We start from the raw sequence: 19,326 nt of genomic DNA, 5'->3' as shown, positions 1-19,326 counted from the left end.
AGACAGGAGACAGGTAGGTGGGATGAGGGAATGGTGGGCAGGCGGAAGCTCCTGCCCTGCGATCCACAGCTGTTGCCACAGATCGTGGAAGGGGAGGGGAGGGGCCCCTTAGGGGCCCCTGTAGTTCCAGGGGAAGGGGAAGCAGAGACAGGTAGGTGGGGGCGTGGGGGGAAGGGGAGCGGAGACAGGTAGATGGGGCGTGACCCCCACACACACACATGTGCACACACCAGGGCCCAGGGCAAGCTGATGCCCAAGGGCCCCAGCATGCCTGGGGCTGGCCCGGGGTAGCAGGCCAGGTTAGGGCAGTGTACTTCAACCTTGGGCCCCCAGATGTTGTTGAACTACAACTCCCATCATCCTTGAGCATTAGCTAAAGTGGCTCAGGATGATGGGAAGAGAATTGCACTGACTGTCAGGCTAAGATCAAGGTGCTGGTGAGCACCAGGACTGCAGAATAATCATACATGCAGGGCATTTGGTCATAGTCTTCCCTAAGCAAAAGTGAGGTGAACTGTATTTCTTCTTAAATTATATTAATTCTTCCTGAGTTTGCATCTGTACATATAAATCAGCACAAACAATTTTTAAATTTTTTTTCAAGCTGCTGGTTCTGGTGTATAATGCCCAATATAGTTTGGGACCAGGATACCCACAATGGGCCCCATGGAGAACTTTTGGCAGGACTGGGAAAATGAAAGGGTTACAGGTGTTGTGGAGAGAGCTGCAAAAAACATGGGACAAATGCTTCCAGAAACCTCTAGCAGCTCCATGTCTAGTGAATTAATTGGTGACAGTAACTCCCCTTTGTTTATAACAGAGAGAAAGGAATCTCCACTGCCACCCAGCCCAGACCTAGCCGTTGAACAGATAAACCCTAATGAACAGCCTAGACTTTTCCAGAGAGAGCATGGTGAAAGTAGTATGTCAGAACCAAAGATAACAGTTTCTCCAAGCTCAAGGATAATAGAGAAAAGGAGGCTTGAGCTAAAGGAGCCAGTGTCTCTCCCCAGAAGGACCTCCCGCCTTGTTGCAAAAGCTAGAAAATGCTAGAGTTAGCCAGTGCAAATAGTGTGCCCACCCCATTGCTTTTATAAGTGTCAGTGTGGTGGTGGTGGGAATCCTTGTTGTGACAACTTTTCACTGTTACTTCCACATGTCTTGTTCTGCATCCTAATTCATGCCTAGAATGTCTGATATTGCATTCATGTACTGGCTTCTACAATAAAGCTTTGTACAAACCTGAGTCTCAAAGTCCTGAGTCTGCTTCTCTGGTTGGGAGCCAGGACAATACCTGAAAGATATCTCACCCCTTACATACCCAGTCAATCACTGTGCACTGCAGGAGAGGGCTTCCTGCAGATATCATCATATCAGGAGGTCCATTCTGCACAATATAGGAATGGGGCCTTTAGTGTGATGGCACCTACCCTTTGGAATTCCCATCTATTAAATATTAGACAGTTGCTGTCTCTGTTGTCTTTTCGGTGCCTACTGAAGACCATTTAAGTAAAGAACTTTCCTAGCCTGCATCTGTATTGGAACTTATTACAGGGGTTTTATATTTTTTGTATGTTTTAATTGTTTTATCACTTGTGTGTTTGCGTCCCTGGAGTCCTTTCGGGTGAAGGGTGGGATATAAATGTAACAACCAAACAAATGAACAAATAAAACAGGCTTTTCAAGACAAGCAGTTGTTTGCCTTTTTCTGCTTTATTGTACAATTTTTATTCACAATGATTATTTTATTAATTTCATATAAACCACTTTGTGAGGTCCTCCTGAAGAGCAGCATATAATCAGGGCTAGACAACCTGGTGCCCTCCAGAAGCTGTTGCAGTTCCAGCTCCCATCAACCCCACAACCAGCATGGCAAACAGACAGAGATGATGAGATTTGTAGTCCAACCATGTTTGGAGGACACCATGGCACCATCTGCATTATACGTTTAAAGCAGTATCACATCACTTTAAACAGTCATAGCTTCCCCTCAAAATTATGGGAACTGTAATTTGTTAAGGGGGCTGAGGGAGTTATTAGGAGACCCTTATTGTCCTCACAGAGCTATAATGGTTTAACAATCAATCCCTCTTCCCAGGGAACTCTGGGAATTGTAGCTCTGTGAGGGGGCCAGGGGTCTCCTAACAACTCTCAGCAGCCTTCACAGCCTACAGTTCCCAGGATTTTGGGGGGAAGCTAGGACTGTTTGAAGTGGTATAAGAGTGCTTTAAATGTATAGTGGAGATGGTGCCCACATTAAGTATCCTTGCTTTACATATATGAATGGCTTTTAAAGGCATGTTTGACATCTTTGCATACACACGGCAAGATGTCAGACTTTAAACCTCTTTTCTTCCTCTTCCTCTTCTTCTTTTTTCTTTTTTAAAAAAGGCTTTCCAATGCTGCAAAATGATGAATGCTTTTCAAGGCAAATCCATCACTGGTCACCAGAGGGAGGAAATGTCAGGAAAAGTTATGGTTTGTTAGCTTTTACCTCCTGACATTATACAAAGAAGGTAATTGAAGTACAAGAAATGCCATGTATCACCTTACCTACTCGATGCTTCTCATGTTGCTTTGCCTCCCCATCTATTTATTCAGTGATATGACAAGATGAATATGTGTTACAGCACCTTGGGGAATATTGACACAACTGGTATCCCTTTTGCCTTAGAAACTTTATCAACGCTGCCCAACATTCTGTGCTCCAATGTGGGTGTATTGCAATATACAAGGATCTTGGTACAGCAAGCCACCTGCACACTGTACTGCAAAAACAAACAAAACCTCCAACGTCAACAACCCTGGAGTGGGGAATAATCCTGCTATTGTCATATGAGCTCTTGCCATGTGACTGGGTAGACCAGTTGCAAAAATTGCTCATTGACCTTGAGACTTGGAGCTAGGGGTGGAGCTTTGTGGGTTAGGGGTGGTGCTTAGTAGCACATGTCAGTAGACAACAATGTTCTCCTTCCACTGTCAGTGGCAGTATGCCTTGGATAACAGTTGCTGAGAATCACAAGGGGGAGAGCACTGTTGCATTCAGCTCCAGCTTGCAGGCTGCTCACGGGCATCTGGATGGCCACTGTGAGAGTGCTGGACTAGATGGGCCTTTGGCCTGATCCAGCAGGTCTCCTCTTATCTTCTTAACATCTGTTAGGACAATGGGAAGAGCCTGGCTCTGCCTGATGGATGTGAGGTAGATCGATTAGCAAAAAAAGAACACAAAACAACTAGAAAATATCCTGCTCTCTTGCTTCTAGCCACTCAGCCTATCTTGTCATACCAGCCTTCTCCAACATGGTGCCCTCCAGTTGTTGTTGGACTCCAACTTCCAGTAGCCCCAGCCAGCTAGTTCAATGGTCAGGGATGATGGGAGTTATAGTCCAGCAACATCAGGAGAGCACGATGTTGGCTACTCTTAGAGTAGGTAATAATCACATTATCGACCTGTGATAACGGCAGAAAGGAAGCCATTAAAGGGACCTCACATATCATTGCCTCAAGGATAACCATGCTGGCATCAGGCAAATATGTCTGGGAAAACCATCTCATAATTTGTGGACAACCATAGAAATTGCCTTCTCTCCAGTAATCCCTTGTCTGACTTCAGAAGTTCTTAATTGCTGGGCATTCATGACCATTTAATACTAACAGCAATCAGTGTAGATTGTAGTTTGACATTCTAAACAAGTGTGCTGATGAACAGCATACTTGAAATTCCTGCTGTCCTTCAGGTGTTGTTGGACTCCCACCAGCCCCAGTCAGCATGGCTAATGGTCAGGGATGATAGGAGTCGTAGCCCTGCAAAAATAAATAAATAAAACTCTGAAGGGTATCAGGTTGGAGAAAGGAGCCTTACGAAGATCCTGAAAAGAAAACTAAAGCCCAGAAGCATCAAATTAAACCTTGAGATCTTCTTTGATCCTGACACTACCTAGATGAGCTGGTTTCAAGTTATGGAGGGGTACATATTCCTCCTAGGTCAGCCTACTCCAACTTGGTGACTTTCAGAGGTTTTGGACTCCAGCTCCCATCAGCTCCAGCCAGCACAGCCACTGCTCAAGGATAATGGGAATTGTAGTCCAAAACATCTGGAGGACATCTGGTTGGAAAAGGTGCCCAAGGCAGACTAGAGCCAGTTTTGGAAATCTGAATGTACAGCACTTAAAGGTTTTAAAGGAAGACAATTGACAGCATAAAAACCAGCCTCATCAGCCCATTGTATTGCCCTCGTACTTTCCCTAAAGTTATCAGAGAGAACACTGTCGAGCAGAAGTTGACTGGGACCAGGATGATTTCCTCTGCCATCACAGATGACTTACTTTTAAAGAATTACACCAGTGCTTCTTAAAGTGATATGGCTGCAAAACTATAATGCCACTTAACTCTGTCCTGTGATATATGACCTCGGTATGCATGGTTGAGGTTTTGTGCACTGATTCTATTGAGTTGGCATTTTTTTATATAAAGCTTCCATTTGTGCTTTCCTTTTCCTTCCCTGCAGTTTGCCACAAATTTAATGGGCCCTTGCTCACAGATTAAAATGGCTGTAGGTTTCATGAGCATCTGTCAGAAGATGATTGTGCTGTAATTCTTAAGAGAATCCTGAATGTGCAGTTTTTAGACACTGCGCAGGAGGTGGGGGTGTGCGGGACACACAGTGCTCACAAAAAAGTAGGAGACAAACCCCATCCTGTTTGCTAACACAAGAAGAATAAAACTTCTCTTAACACAAGAAGTTCAGAAGAGAACTTTTAACAGGCAGCAAATGAAATGCTGTTTTGGTCCACAAGGATTAAACCAACCTCAAAGGGCCATAACTCAGGGGTAGAACATCTGCTTTGCATACAGACGTTCCAAGTTTCAGTCCTTGGCATGTCCAGGTAGGACTGGGAGAGACTTGTGCCTGAAACCCTGGAGAGCTGCTGCCAGCCAGTGCAGACATTATTGGGCTAGATGGATCAATAGTCTGATTCAGTATAAGGTAGCCTCCAATGTTCCTAAGAATACCCTCCCCCAGAAGAACTTTCTCAAATATTAAGATTTTGGATGGAGGCCTGCACTAGATGCCTTCTGTAATGTTTTGAAGTCCATTCCACATTTTCTATTAGCTCTAAGGTTTCATTGATGCCTACACCTAGGAAGACAGCCTTGAAAGATACTGGTAGACTCAGTCCTCTTACATGCTTCAACTAAATGTTTCAGTAAAAATGGACTGCTCCCTATAACACTCCAAGTGACAAACATGATTTTATTAGGTTTGTGAGGAAACGTATACCTACTTTATCAACAATTATGTTGGCAGCTACTGGTAGCAGGGCTTTCTTTCCTGTGGAACTCTGGACATCTTCAAGGCGGGCCCTTTCAGAAATGTGAGGAAACACATTAAACGTTTGTTTCCTGTTTCTGGCAATTTACGCATCACCACAAAAGAGGGAATGTGCATCACCAGAAAAAGTGGTCAAAAGATGATACTGATTTGCATAAAGTTTGCATAGGCTAATGTCTATGTACAGATACTAATTGAGATACAATTACTATGATTTTAATAGAAATACAATACAACTCATTGTCTGCTGTCCAGGTGCTATTGATGGTCCCCCGCTCTCTCTTTTTAGGATTGTTTCTCTTTAAAGTGGATTTAGACCAAACAGCTCTTCACATATAGAACTCCTTCAAACAGAGGATTGCACTCTGCCTTATTACAACAGAGGGCTGTAAAGTAGGAAAGATGGCTACCCTACCAACAGGCCGTTGGGGAACAGCCTATTTTACAAGGCTATTTTTTTTCCAGTTCCATCTTCCTCTGTGCTACTTAGCTGCTTTTACTGAGTTACTGCTCAATATTTTATTCTCAATTCTGTGGACAGTATGATTTTAAATTGTTTCTATTATTGTTGTAAGCTACTATGCAGAGCTTGGAAAAGTTACTTTTTTGAACTACAACTCCCATCAGCCCAATCCAGTGGCCATGCTGGCTGGGGCTGATGGGAGTTGTAGTTCAAAAAAAGTAACTTTTCCAAGCTCTGCTACGATGGAATAACTGGCTTTGAAACTTCCTTCCTTGGTCATTTGCTTTGCCAAAGGAAAAAAAAACCCAATTAAAATTTTATTTTACTAACATTGTTTATTAATTTAAGGCTGCAATCCGAAGGTGTATGTGTGTGTAACAACATGGTTCTGTTCCATTTCTGGGCATATGTATTTATTTACTGTACTTTTAAACACATTTTCCAACCCATAGTTTCCAATGGGAGAAAATGGGGAAGCTCAGAAACATGCTTACATTTCCCCCTGGTTCAGGGGCATGATTTGGGAATCCTTTGGATCCCAGCAGCTTCCCAGAACACTCCTAGAACATTCCTTTTTTGGCCATTTCAATGTTGGTTGTACAAGGGTGTTGGATAGGGTTGCCAGGCTCAGGTCTTCTGTATCTTTAAAAGTTGTACAGGGGGAAGGAAGAATTCCACCTTGTGGTTTTTCCCATTACAGGGTTGCAAGAACACCTGCACTTGGCTGACTTTCTCTTCTCCTAAAGATATAAGATCAGTCTCAGGCCCTGAACCTGGCAACCCTAGGAGGAATCATCCATTGGAGAGGGAGACTTCAAGTTCAGATGCCTTTCTTCAATGTTGGAAAGGTAACTCTGATCCTTCCTAAGGCCCCTGCGATGCCCTCCCAGGGACCCCAGAAGCATAGCCCAAAAAATGTTCATGTAAACCTATCAGATAACTTGTGCTTATTGTTATTGCACATTTGCCTGGAGGTGAGTAGGAAAACAAGCCTGAGGGGAGTGGCAAAGAGGATCTTAATAGAGACTTTTTTAAAGAAGAAAAGGCCAGGCTCTGTTTAATCTGAGCATTGAGCGGTTTACCTCCTATTTGCTTTATAGACAAGGATATAGATTCTGAGGTTAAAAGGGAATCTATTTGAGGCAGCCACTTCTGAAGATGTAGTGGATCGAAAAACTGAACAAGATACGAAAGGTCTGTGTAGGGGCAACACTAACAATCTTTTCAGACAATTGCTGAAAAACACTCAGATTTCAGTGGAAACATGGGAGGATCTGCACATGGAACTCTCCAGCACATCAATCTCTTGAAGTGATTTGGTCAGCAATGATGAGGGGTGGAAGGACTATAGCTCAGGGCACAGCACCCATGTTATACAGGTGGCACTGCAGATTCTGTCTCTAGTATGTGCAGGTAGACAATATCTGATAGCAGGTTGACAATATCTTTGCTGGAAATAATGAAGATCCAGTACCCATAAAGAATGGCAATGTACATAATCTCATTCTCCGCTTCTGGAGGGACAAAAGTGATGTATGTTGTGCTTACGACAGCCTTGCAGGAAGTCAGAGATTGCTACAGGTCAGGATTTCATTGTTACAACACTATTTGTCACTGTAATCCAGGCACTGCAAAATATTATTGTTTCCCCCTCTAAAAAATCCACATTTATCCATACGCCAGGTGAGCTCACTCCTTTATTCTCCATTTCAGGCACAGTATAACAATAGGGTGTACATATGGGACTCACATGGGCAGTGAGAAATTGCAACATCCTTGGGTCTCATACCTAGAACACCTTCCAGTCTAGGCACAGCAGATATATTATTGCTCTATTTCAAAAATCTGCTCATCACCTCATTTTCTACTTCATTTTGTTTTACTTTAGCCGTAGCAAACTAATACAGAGTGAACGTTTTGCCTGACTCTCGTGGGCATAACATAGCAACATAAGAAGAGCCTGCTGGATTGGGCCAATGGCCCATCTAGTCCAGCACCCTGTTCTCACAGATGATTAGGAGAACCTAGGGATGGGAACTGTTGGCCAATGCCAATTCAAAAGCATTCCATTGACCTAACAGGCCAGTATCGAATTGAGTTTGTCTGCTAGCCACTGCTTCTACCAATATGTTTTTTCCCTTGCAATTTTTTTATATTAATACCGATATTTTGAAAGGAAATATCGATAATATTATCATTCTTGATATCAATATTTTATAGGCAGATTTTTAAAAATAAAAATCCATTTTCAAAAATAGCCATGGAAAATCGCTATATAAAAATCCAGTCCACAGTTATAGAAATTAAGCAAATTAATGGACATTTTGGTACTGAATTCAAATGGGGCAGAATTTTAGCACTTCCCTACACACTGCCACTAATGGCCATTGGTAAGTTCCTTGCCTTCCAGGAATCTGTCTAGTCCCTTTTTAAAGTTACCTAAGACTGTAGCCATCACTGTATCAGGTATTTGAATTCCATCAGATATCAACATGATCCATACTGATCAAGTTTCACATTTCGTTTTGCCTTGCACAAGTTCCCCTGGGAAGGTTTTGCACAAATCTGCCTAGCTGTTTAGCTGCGTCTACTGCTTTGTTTTTCTCTACTCCCACCCGCAACCAACTTCCTCTTAAAATACTAGAGCTGACCAGCAGGTGGCAGCTTGATCAAATATGTATTGCATTTGATTTCCACAATGATAAAAAAAGTTTTAAATATTTTCTCCAACTTCTGTAAAGCTTTGTCCATCATATTGTCATCTTACTGCTCATGCTGTGCACAGGTCTGGAGTTAGCGGCCATCTCAGCTTCCATCACGGGGTGATTACAGGGATGTTGGGCATTGGTGGAATGTGACCAAGGCAATTCAGCAGTAAGGCTACAGATCTTTTTATTTGGTTCAACATTTTAAAAGCCCAGAGAATATGGAACTGCGACAAAGCGTTCCAGAGGATATATTTTCAAGAGGCTTTTGTTTTGAGTGCACTCAATACAGAGTTATTGTGTTTGTATGAATTCTTTCTTGGTTACATGCTCACATTTAATAGTAGCTTCAGCTATACAATAGCTTCAGTTGCATAGACTCCTTTTGCCATAGATCCAGTAGAAGGAAGATCTGGAGAAGAGCCTCAGAGATGGAACGTAATTCTTGAGCAGATCCAAGGGAGGATGTGACTCTTGAGATACTGTGGTTGCAAGCCATGTACTCAACTGCAGCAGTATTGGTGGCTATTGCAAGGCCATGCAGCTTCAAGGTGTTCTACAATTTGCCATGGCTTGCCTAGGGCAGTGGAGGGTATTACATTTTGGAGAAGATGGTCCTTCAGGTTTCCTGGCCATGAGCTGTTTAGGGCTTTCTGCAGGTAACATTACCAGCACTCCAAATTGTTATCAGAAACAAACTGAAAACCATTGCTAACTTTAGTGAAAAAGGAGCCATTTGCTCCCAATATATCGAAGCATTTTTATTCTGCTTTTTAAAAAATCAGTGATACTCAACACAGCTTAAAAGTTGCAATAAAACAAGATAAAACTGTATCTATAAGAACAACATATTGTTATGCTTGTAGCAATTCTCCCAGCAGTGAGAGATTCCAGAGACGCAGGGCCTACCCAGGTTTGGTTTCCTTTGTAAGGGGGTCATTGGAAGCTTTTTGGCATTTTGTAATATTTGCATTTATTTACAAATGTTCAGGTTAAGGATAGGTGGAATCACACAGCTCCAACACTCCAACCACAATCCAACCAGCAGAACAAAATCCTAGGTTACAGCGTCCAAAATATACAGCTCTCTGTGGCTTTCTATAAACATGTCTGTACCTTTCTTCATCTCTGTCTGCAGGCTTCCCCCCCCCCCCTTACAGACACTTTGCCTCCTCTTCCTGGCTAGAGAGAGGAAATTTGCCCTAGTCATCTCCAACCATCACCTAGCCTTCTTGGGCCATCTTAGCTCCTATGGCAACATATTGCCTGCCCTTGGCTAATAATTTTAGTTTCCATGGCAATATATTGCCCATATTTTACCAAACAAAGTGTATTGAGCCAGACCTGTCCCATCTATTTCAGGCCCATTAACATTCTCTTGTCCAAATCCAGAAGGTCCCAGGTCCAGTCTCTGGAATCTCCAGGCAGGGTGTGGAGAGACCCCTTCCTGAAACTCTGGAGAGGGGCTGCCAGTCAGTGTAAACCATATTGGCATTTGGGAGGAGTGGTTCCTGAGTGCGGTTTTCAATTCTGGTTCTTCTTACTGCAGAAATGAAATACTGAACAGAATGCTAGCACGTTGTTTCTGAATGGGGAATCCTCAAGGCAATAATAAAAGCTGCAGTTGTTTGTGCACAGACTTGCTCTGTATGCTACCCTTGTTTGTTCTAAGAAAATCCGTACTTTTGTGCCCTCAAAACTTCTTTACAATTAGCAAGCTACATGTTGGCAGATGAGGTTAATGCCTGTTTATGAAGCTTTATAGACTATCTATGAAACAGCATTCATCAGTTTCCCTTCTAGTTGCGAGCTTTTGCTCACAAATATATACTGCAGAATAATATGATCAGGTACAAACTTGGCACATTGAGTAATCTGTAATATGCTAACATTTCAGTATCATGTTAGTCCTGCATTAGGCTAATATGACACTAATACAAAATGACAGAGAGGAAAAAAATTACTAATACAATAAAACTTCCCTATAATACTTTAGGGCTGCCAGAGGTGTCTGTTTCAATTCACTTGAAGGCCTGTTTCAATTCTGTTCTTCATGGAGGCTGCAATCCTATGCCCACTTATTCAGAGTAAGGTCCCACCTGCACATACATTTAAAGCGCTATGATACCACTTTAACAGTCAAGGCTTCTCCCAAAGTATCCTGGACACTCCTATTTATTAAACAGAAACCCCCTATTCAGATCTACAATTTCCAGAGTGGTTTAAACAACCATTCTCTCTTCCCAAGGAACTTCCCAGTTTGACCTGATATGAGTCAGGTTCCTATGAGAGGAAATGCCATTGGTTTCAGTGGTCCTCTGAAGAAAACATGCATAGAATTGGGCTGCAAGGCTGCAATCCTAAGTATCCTTACTGGGGAAGTAAAGTTTAAATCATATACAAATTTACAGGGGATTAGGGATGGGGGATACATTCTATTCAGTTTGCATTTAAAGCCAAATCTATCCGATTTGCACTGTCCTAGACAATATGAGAATCAAAATACAGCCATCCTTCAAAATTTGAACATATCCAAATTTTGTGATGCAGTTATCCAACCAAACGATGTTTACGTAAATGCATATATGCAAATACACATACTTGCAAAGTAAGCATAAACATGAATGTATTAGTGAAAGTAATATACAAAAATGCATTATATTAGGAGAAACTGCTTGCAAAAATGTGTGGCTTAGTAAAAACTGCATAAAAATGTGTTAGGAGAAATTCACACTAAATTGCTAAAGAATTTCCATGAGGATGTTTTTAAAAAAGAAAAATTCTGGAAATGTGGAGAACTGAACTTTAGCATGAAAAAAAAAAAAAAGAAATAGAGAAAAACCAAAACCGACAGATTTGTCCATTCCTGCTTGGAATTCATCCCAGGTCTAGCCCATGCCATACCCTCCTCAAATGCTTGTGCCTGGCTGGAATGTGTCTTCGGAGTGTGATACTCCCTCTTGAACGTTGTGTGCCTGGATGGAGGATGGAGATGTGTGTGTGTGTGTGTGTGTGTGTGTGTGTGTGCAAACCTCTGACTTTTGCATGGCTAGAAGGCCATGCATAAAAAGGTATGCATGGCTAAAAAGGTATGCAGGCACAGTTTTATGGCCTAAAAGGTCAAGGTCACATCTATCGCCTTTCCCAGTTTTGCCCAGGAAGCTGCATTTTACTGAATCAGATCAGTTGGTCCATCTAGCTCAGTAATGTCTACACTGACTGGCAGCAGCTCTCCAGGGTTTCAGAGGGGAAGTCTCTCCCAGCCCTACCTGGAGATGCCAGGGATTGAACCTGGGTTCTTCCGCATACAAAACAGATGCTCTACCACTGAGCTACAACCTTTACTCTGACCCTGCTCATCACTGGCATTTGGGCCCGGGAAGGTCACCCACAAGGGAATGTGGCCCTTAGGTTGGAAAAGGTTCTCTGCCACTATTATAGAGCATCACTGTTACTGAGCATCTTATCTACTCCTCAGAGAGATAGTCTTGCATTTCTATTTAGGTAAAGTGATGCATATTTTGTACTTGGTTTCAATTTAGAGAATTAAGGAGCATTGCAATGGATTGCTTTAACTGGGTTTTAATCAATCCAAACATATTTTATTTTTTTTAAAAAAATGAACTTAACATTCCATGGAGACAGGGAGTGAAAGAAAAACAAGGATTTGGAAATTTCACCTTCTTCGGCTAAGCAGTTCTTAATGTAGCTTGAATAATGTTGCATATGTAAATGGTACAAGAGCTCATAAGCTCGGAAAGCTTATTTGGAAGTCTGCCATGCTTAATGCACTGGACAGTTCAAAGCATGCCTACTTCACAAAGTATAGGATTAATATTAGTAAACTCAAGTTGATCTCTTGTTAACTGTTTGAGTGCGATAGAGGACAGGCTTACACTGCAAAAGGCAGCAGTTCCATTTGCCCTCTGTAGTTCTGTCTGAAAATTTGCAAACAGTATCTCCCATGAGTTTCCATTGAATCAAAGGGGTGACTCACACATGGATGTACATTGACTGAAGACCTGCATGTATGAATACATCACATTTATCATGACTACAACTCTTGACCATAACTCTAAGGCTCCATTCTGAAAGGAACAGATCTCAGAGCTGGAGGCAAGCTCTCCATGGCTTCTCCATCCACTCACACCTGGTGCATTGCCTAAGTTGACAAGCAGAGGCTGGGGAGCATGAAGTTCCCTGGTGGGAAGGGCAATGTTCTTTCTGGGGAGTCCAGGTCAAGGGATGATGATTCCTGGGTTCAAGTTCAGGGGATTCGGATTCCAGGTGCTGCTGGCAGTCAGGTTCAGGCTTGGTATTGGAGGATGAATCCAGTGCCTCTGTTGGTGGCTCACCCAACCAAGCCTCCCTCCTCCCTGCTATGGTCTGTTCAAAAATATAGATGCACCACTGGATTTCTTTAATTAGCATGTTTTGTGAGAGCATTTCATACTTTCATTTGTCAATAGCTGTTGACTGCTGCCTCATGTGCTGAGTTACAAAATGGCAGCCTCTCTGGGAACAACCTTCCAAATCTGGCCTGGATCCACCCACCAAGGCTGGCCATTGACTGCTCCGGGAGAAGTAGGAGTATATATGGACTTCCTTTTCCAGTTTCTTGAGCAACAAGGTGCACCTAAGCTGTACGGTGCCTTGCAGTTCTAGACTTGCACTCAGGCCTTGTTTGCAAGCTTCTCCTAGTTGTCTGGTTGGCCACTGTGAGACCACAGTGCTGGACTAAATGAGCCTTTGGTCTGATCCAGCAAGGCTCTTCTCATGTTCTTATGCTTCTTGGTCTTGGCTTGTTCTCCAGTCCTGATTGCTCTCTGCCCTTGACTCCTGAAGTGGTCTAATCTGGTCTCTTCATTGTCCTCAGGTTTTGATTACCCTCGTGTTCTGACTCTCTCCAGACCCCTGCCCATGGCCCAGTATTGATGACATTATATAATTGATTTATTTCCTGTGGCATGCTGGCAGAACTTCTCCTCTGGCACACGGTGTGGGGATTACTAATCTAAGAAGGCAGAAGCAGTTATCCCTCCACTCTTCAGAGCTGTCTTTTGAGTGTCCTAGGAAGACGGCAGCAGTAAACACGCCACAGAATGAGGTCCAATTGGTGGGAGGAAAGTCTGTTTCAGAGTTACGGTTCTGGATGTCAACAAGTTATTTTGGATACAGATGAAATATAAGCAGAGTGAAACACAACTTGCACATGAAGACGACATTTTAATTCTCTCTCTCATTCCTCTTGGGAGACAAAAAAAAAATCACTTCTCAGGCTAGAAGTTAAAACCCAGGAGACGTGGGTCTTTTATCCCTTTTCTTTTTCAACCCTGCTACCCTTTCATCTGACACTCTGCATTGCTCATTAACACAATCTCCAGCCTCTTTCGACCCCCCCTTCAGTTTAATGGAATAGAAAGTGAATTATTGGGGGGGAGGGAGGGGGAGGGAAATAGGACACAGGGTCTTATTCTTTAGGCACCTTCTGCATCTAGTTCAAGTTATGGAGATGACAGAGGCCTCTGGATGTAACCAATGTGGTGCCCTCCGTATGTTGTTGGACTGCAACTTGCATCAGCCCCAGCCAGGATGGCTAATGGTAAGGCATGATGGGAGCTGTAGTCCAGCAACCAGCGGCGGCTGGTGTCCATTGGGACTGTTGGGGCAGAAGGCAGAGAGCCCAACAGTAGGTGGAGCCACAGCCCATGAGAGGCAGAGCCAACTCATTCTAGCTTTGATTCTTCTTCTCTACTGTGTTCTGCAAGGGCGATACTGAGACGAAGGAAGAGGAAGCTGACACCCTCTGGACTTAAGTAAGGAGGTAGGCAAGTTAGTGGGGCAGTGCCCCAGTAGCCATCCTCCACTGCCAGCAATTTATTTATTTATTTATTTATTATTATTATTATTATTATTATTAGCATTAGCATTAGCATTAGCATTAGCATTTATTAGTCGCTTTTTCCCCAAAAATAGGACTCAAAGCAACGTACAAAAAGGAAAATAAAAACACATTAAGCAATATCTGGAGGACTTCATGTTTGCTATCACCAATCCGCTGCTGCATTAACTTTGGGGGTTACTAAGGCTGAGGGTGGGGTGGGGGTACCCAAGGTGGGTGATCTGCCTCTTCCAGTGCCCCACCAGGCTCTGACCAGCAGGGCATAAATTCACTCCTTTTCCATTTAAAAACCAAATTGAAGGATTTCCCTTCCACTGGAAAAAAGTAGGAACAGAGGAACAAAGGAAGCTGCCTTACATTGATTAGACCAACAGTCCATCTAGCTCAGCATTGTCTACACTGACTGACAGAAGCTCTCCAGAGTTTCAGGCAGGGAGTCGCTCCCAGCTGTGCCCGGAGATGACAGGGATTGGATGTGGGGCCTTCTGCATGCAAAGCAGATGCTCTGCCACTGAACTGTGGCCCTTCCCTAATATGTGAGTGTCCTGCGTTTGGGGAAATCGGAGGGGTAAGCAGACCTGGTGTACAATGAGTGAGCCACCTCTTGGTCAAACCACCTTCATGATTATAACTGGAAGCAAATTGGGATAAATTATACCAGCACCGGAATAACATCTGGAGCTTTGAACCATGGAGGTAGAGCTCCTTCATAAGCCAGCATCAAAGCTCAGGCACTTGGGTTAATCTTGGTGTGAGGAGGAGCTGAAATACTGGCTTGTCTTATATCGCAGGTTGGGAACCCCAGGCCTCAGGGGTCCTCCTGGGCTTTCTATCCGGCCCTCAGAACTCCCTCCAGGCCACACACCCTCTCCCCAGGCCACACCCCTAACTGGCCTTGCCTCACACCCAAAATATTTTTGTCTGCCTGGGATGTGTCCAACTCTAATAAATTGTTTTATTAAATTGTTTTTTTTAAAAAAGTGTTCTTAAATTTGTATATTTGTTTTTAATTGTTGTAAACCGCCCAGAGAGCTTTGGCTATGGGGTGATATACAAATGTAATAAATCATCATGATCATCATCATGATCATCATCATCACCATCATCATCATGCTCCTTGCTTTTCTGCTGGAGGACAGAGACGAGTGCATGACCATGGGTAGGAAGACATTTACTGTACAAAAATGAGATTTGCATTCATTGCTCTGCCCAGTTTGGCCTCTGGCTCTGCCCACTACTAGCATGTGCCCCCTGGATTTGTCCAGAATAGAATGGGGCCCTCAGGCTAAAAATGTCTCCATGCCCCTGTCCCACGCAGTCCAGGGTTTTTCATGCTACCAAGCAAAATAGGAAGGAGTCTCCATACCACCAAGATAATATAAGACATCAGTCTAAGTTGCTACAAGTAGATCTACAGGTTCTAGTTGAAGTTTAAAGAGCTTTGAGGATATGACCCCCTACCCCATAAGACTAGAGGGAATTGTTCAGGAGGCTTGTGCACATCCTTAGTCAATAAGTTTGTGACATCCAAGTGCAAAATGTGATGATGCCCGTCAACTTAAGGGGATTCAAAGGGGGATTAGGCATATGCATGGAGAATAAATCACTGGATATTGGCCATGAAATGTAACCTTCAGGTTCATAGGCTGGATGCCATTGGATACCAGCAACAGTGAGAGAAGGCTGTAGCCTTTAAGCCCTACTCCTGGGCTTCCTGGAGGCATTGAATCCAGGTTTGAGGGGGCCCTGGGCACAATGCCCACTAAGGGGTCACCTCTTGAGTTGGTGGGCCATAGCAGGCTTACATCATGGCAGCAGTACTCCAAGCAGTGGTGGGTGGTTGAAGAAGGCACCATTTTAATTTCCCACAGTTCTACAGTGGTTGTGAGGCAAGTCTGTGAGGCAACATGCTGAAACCATTTTGAAGAAGGAAGATTTTGGTGAAGAATGGCATGTTTGTTCTGTTGTGGGTTTTTTTTGAACTATGGTATGATTATTATATACAAGCAAGCAGGGAGCATTGTATTTTTGTATGTGATTAAAAAAAAGACAACCATAACTTCAAAACCATTTACTTTGTGGATGTTCCTGTGAAAATGTTCTTGGGCTTCTACTTCTAACAAACAAACAAATAATAAAAATACACTAACCAGTGGCTAAATGTGACTATAAATCACTGCCAATATGTTTACAAAATGGATTTCTCCAGAGAAATGGCAGGAAAATGTAAAACAAAAGAATACACTGCACCAGTGGTAGCAATAGAGTGATAGGGCCTCACCTGGTACACCTTGTAAGTGAACTTTGAGCAAAGGATAAAATGAAATAGTTCTCCACTGTGGCAATGCTGTTTGTGCTTTGGGGCTCATATTTTGTTGATCTATGCTGTAGCAGTTGTGAACATGCATTTTTGAACAGGGCATTTGGTTGTATAAAGCAGCCATTCCGCATACAATGCCCCTTCCTTAACTTTCAAATGTGCATTTTATTATTGATGTTTATGCCCACACCACTACTCCAGGCAATGACATGTTGCGGGTGTGCAGCACTTACCCATCTTTCCTTTGGAAGGCAGTCACTGGGGGGGGGCTTATTGGCATTTTGCAATAGCTGTGTTTATTTACAAATATACAGACTGCACACAAGTGGAGGCACAGCTTAAACAGCCCAACAGCCTGCCACAATTCCTTCCTCCCACACCAGATCTCCAGGGAGACAGCCAATGCCCTAAGATGCTTACAGAGTCCAAGCTCAGCTCTCTGTGTCTTCCCCAGTCTCATGTAAATAGCAGTCTTTTTGTTTCCTTACACACACACATGCGCACAAGTATGTGAACACATGCACATCCATGCATATACATGGAAAAGAATGTAAGATAATGTGTCTTAAGTTCTTATGTTCTACATGCATATCCACACATGCACACCATGCCCTATGAGGGGGACAGAACCCAGATAATAATCTCTTCTGACCATCACCAAGGTCTTTAGCTACAGTGGAGATGAATGGCCAGAACTTTGGGGCTACCAACACTCTTGCCAAGTCTTCTGAGCGGAAGGGCAGGATATAAATTTGACAAATAACTAACTAACTAAATAATAAGCGTTTAACCTGATGTTGCCTTGGGACATATCACACTGGTAGCTCTATTCATTGGAATCTGATAGCATACAATAACATTATCAAATAAATACTGTTTATACCATTTTAATGTGGCTTTTTTTCTTTTGGGTAATTGCTATTTTTAATGGTTAAATGTATGTTTTTTATTTTGCAATACTGTTCTTGGCTTTTTACAAGGAAAGGCAGATATAAAATGTTTTTAATTATCTATCTGTTTATCTGTCTATCTGTCCCAGGGGTTCCAACTCCTTTTCAGTCTGAGCGTCACATTCCCTTCCGAAGGTCACATGCCAGTGGTGGGCGGAGTCAAAGCAAAATGGGTGGAACAGTGAATGTAGATTTTTCTTTTGTACACTAGGCTAGTTTTTACACACATTTCCTTCACTATCTAGGTAAGCAAAAAAGCATAATTGGCATCTAAGGACATATTAGAGACAGGCAAATACACTGAAAGAGGGTGAAAAGCATTGCTGGTGAGGGGTGTTGCCAGGAAAGAGCCCTGAGGGCCAAATATGCCCAGGGGGCATATTTGGCTCATGGGCCTGAGGTTCCCCACCCCTGCTTTAAAATAATAATAAAAAGAAACCTCTCATGATTGGATGTCACCTATGTATGGAAGCCAGGATGGCTTAGAGTGGTAGCACCTGCACTTTGGAACTCCCTGCCTATTGACATCAGGCAGGCACTTTTGCTGTACTCTTTTTAGGTACATGCTTAAAACATTTCCATTCAGGCAAGCTTATCCAGACACATAGAAGCTTTAATGTCTTTGGAGTCTACTGTTGTTTTTAATCATTTCCAGAAATGTTTTCAGTTATTTGTTTGTAACTGGTTTTATAGATAACTTTAATGTGTTTTTTTTGTAAACTGCTTAGAGGTTTTTCACAATCAAGCAGTATATACATTTTGTTAAATAAAATAAACAAATAAATAAAGGTCAAATTAGTTTCTTCCATACTGAGATCATTGTTACAGACTATCTCATGCCATTTGCCTGTGGCTTATTTAAATTTGGAAGAGCATTTGTAAGGGGGTTGGAAACACATTTTTCCAGGGCCTGTATGTCTCTTTCCATCTTAGTAATCCACAAAGCAATGGTACTTGTCTGCTCCTGGGTTGCTTTGGCACATGCTTGTCTATGACACTTCTAATCATCGGCACCTGCCTGAAAAGTAAATGCATAAATTGTGTTTATTAATTATAGCATTCTTGGAATCATTGTGAAAGATCAATATGTACGTTGCATGGCCGTGTCTTTCCACGGCTGTAATCATTTCCATCAGAACCCTTCAGGAATTACAGTAACCCATGATTCATTCATAATTCACCGTTTCCATTATTTCCTTTCCACATGTAGCATGTGGCAAAATTTATAGCTTCATTTACATTGTGTTCTATGAATAATAGAAGGAATACACTGAAGACTATGGGAAATGGTTGGGTTGGTGCAGATGCATTATGAAAGCCGGGAGATCTGCATCACAATGAGGGTCGTTTGCCTTCTTTGCTATATGTATTGACAAAGGCTGCAGCTGCAAGGAAAAAAAGGTTATTTTCAACAGTCACCATTAAACGCAACATCTCTCTCCTTGAACTTCCCAGTGAGACAATGAAGGAACCTCCAATAAATAGTAAGGAACAAAAGAGAGAAAGGGACAGATGATTGCAGGTTCCACTCAGTAGCGGATGATATGGTGGGGTGGAGGCACTTACTTGGCTCCCCAGCAGGTGAGTCGCTGATGCTTACTGGGAACAGGAAGGGTGATGGTGAGATGGGCGCAGTGTAAATGAGCCAGCAGAG

At 42.8% G+C, this 19,326-nt stretch overlaps 1 protein-coding gene and 1 non-coding gene across 11 annotated transcripts in view; one reads left to right on the top strand and one right to left on the bottom strand.

The window, feature by feature from the left end:
* Positions 1-19,326, top strand: part of AKTIP (AKT interacting protein) — a 396,007-nt gene that overhangs the window by 225,833 nt on the left and 150,848 nt on the right. The window lies entirely within an intron of this gene.
* TRNAT-UGU (transfer RNA threonine (anticodon UGU)) lies at positions 11,771-11,839 on the bottom strand. The gene has a single exon. It is a non-coding gene; the product is annotated as a tRNA-Thr (tRNA).

Source organism: Rhineura floridana, chromosome 13 (genome assembly GCF_030035675.1).
Source record: "Rhineura floridana isolate rRhiFlo1 chromosome 13, rRhiFlo1.hap2, whole genome shotgun sequence".
NCBI classification, from domain to species: Eukaryota; Metazoa; Chordata; class Lepidosauria; order Squamata; family Rhineuridae; genus Rhineura; species Rhineura floridana.
The sequence above is the reverse complement of the archived record's forward strand: the minus strand, read 5'-3'. Positions and strand labels throughout refer to the sequence as shown.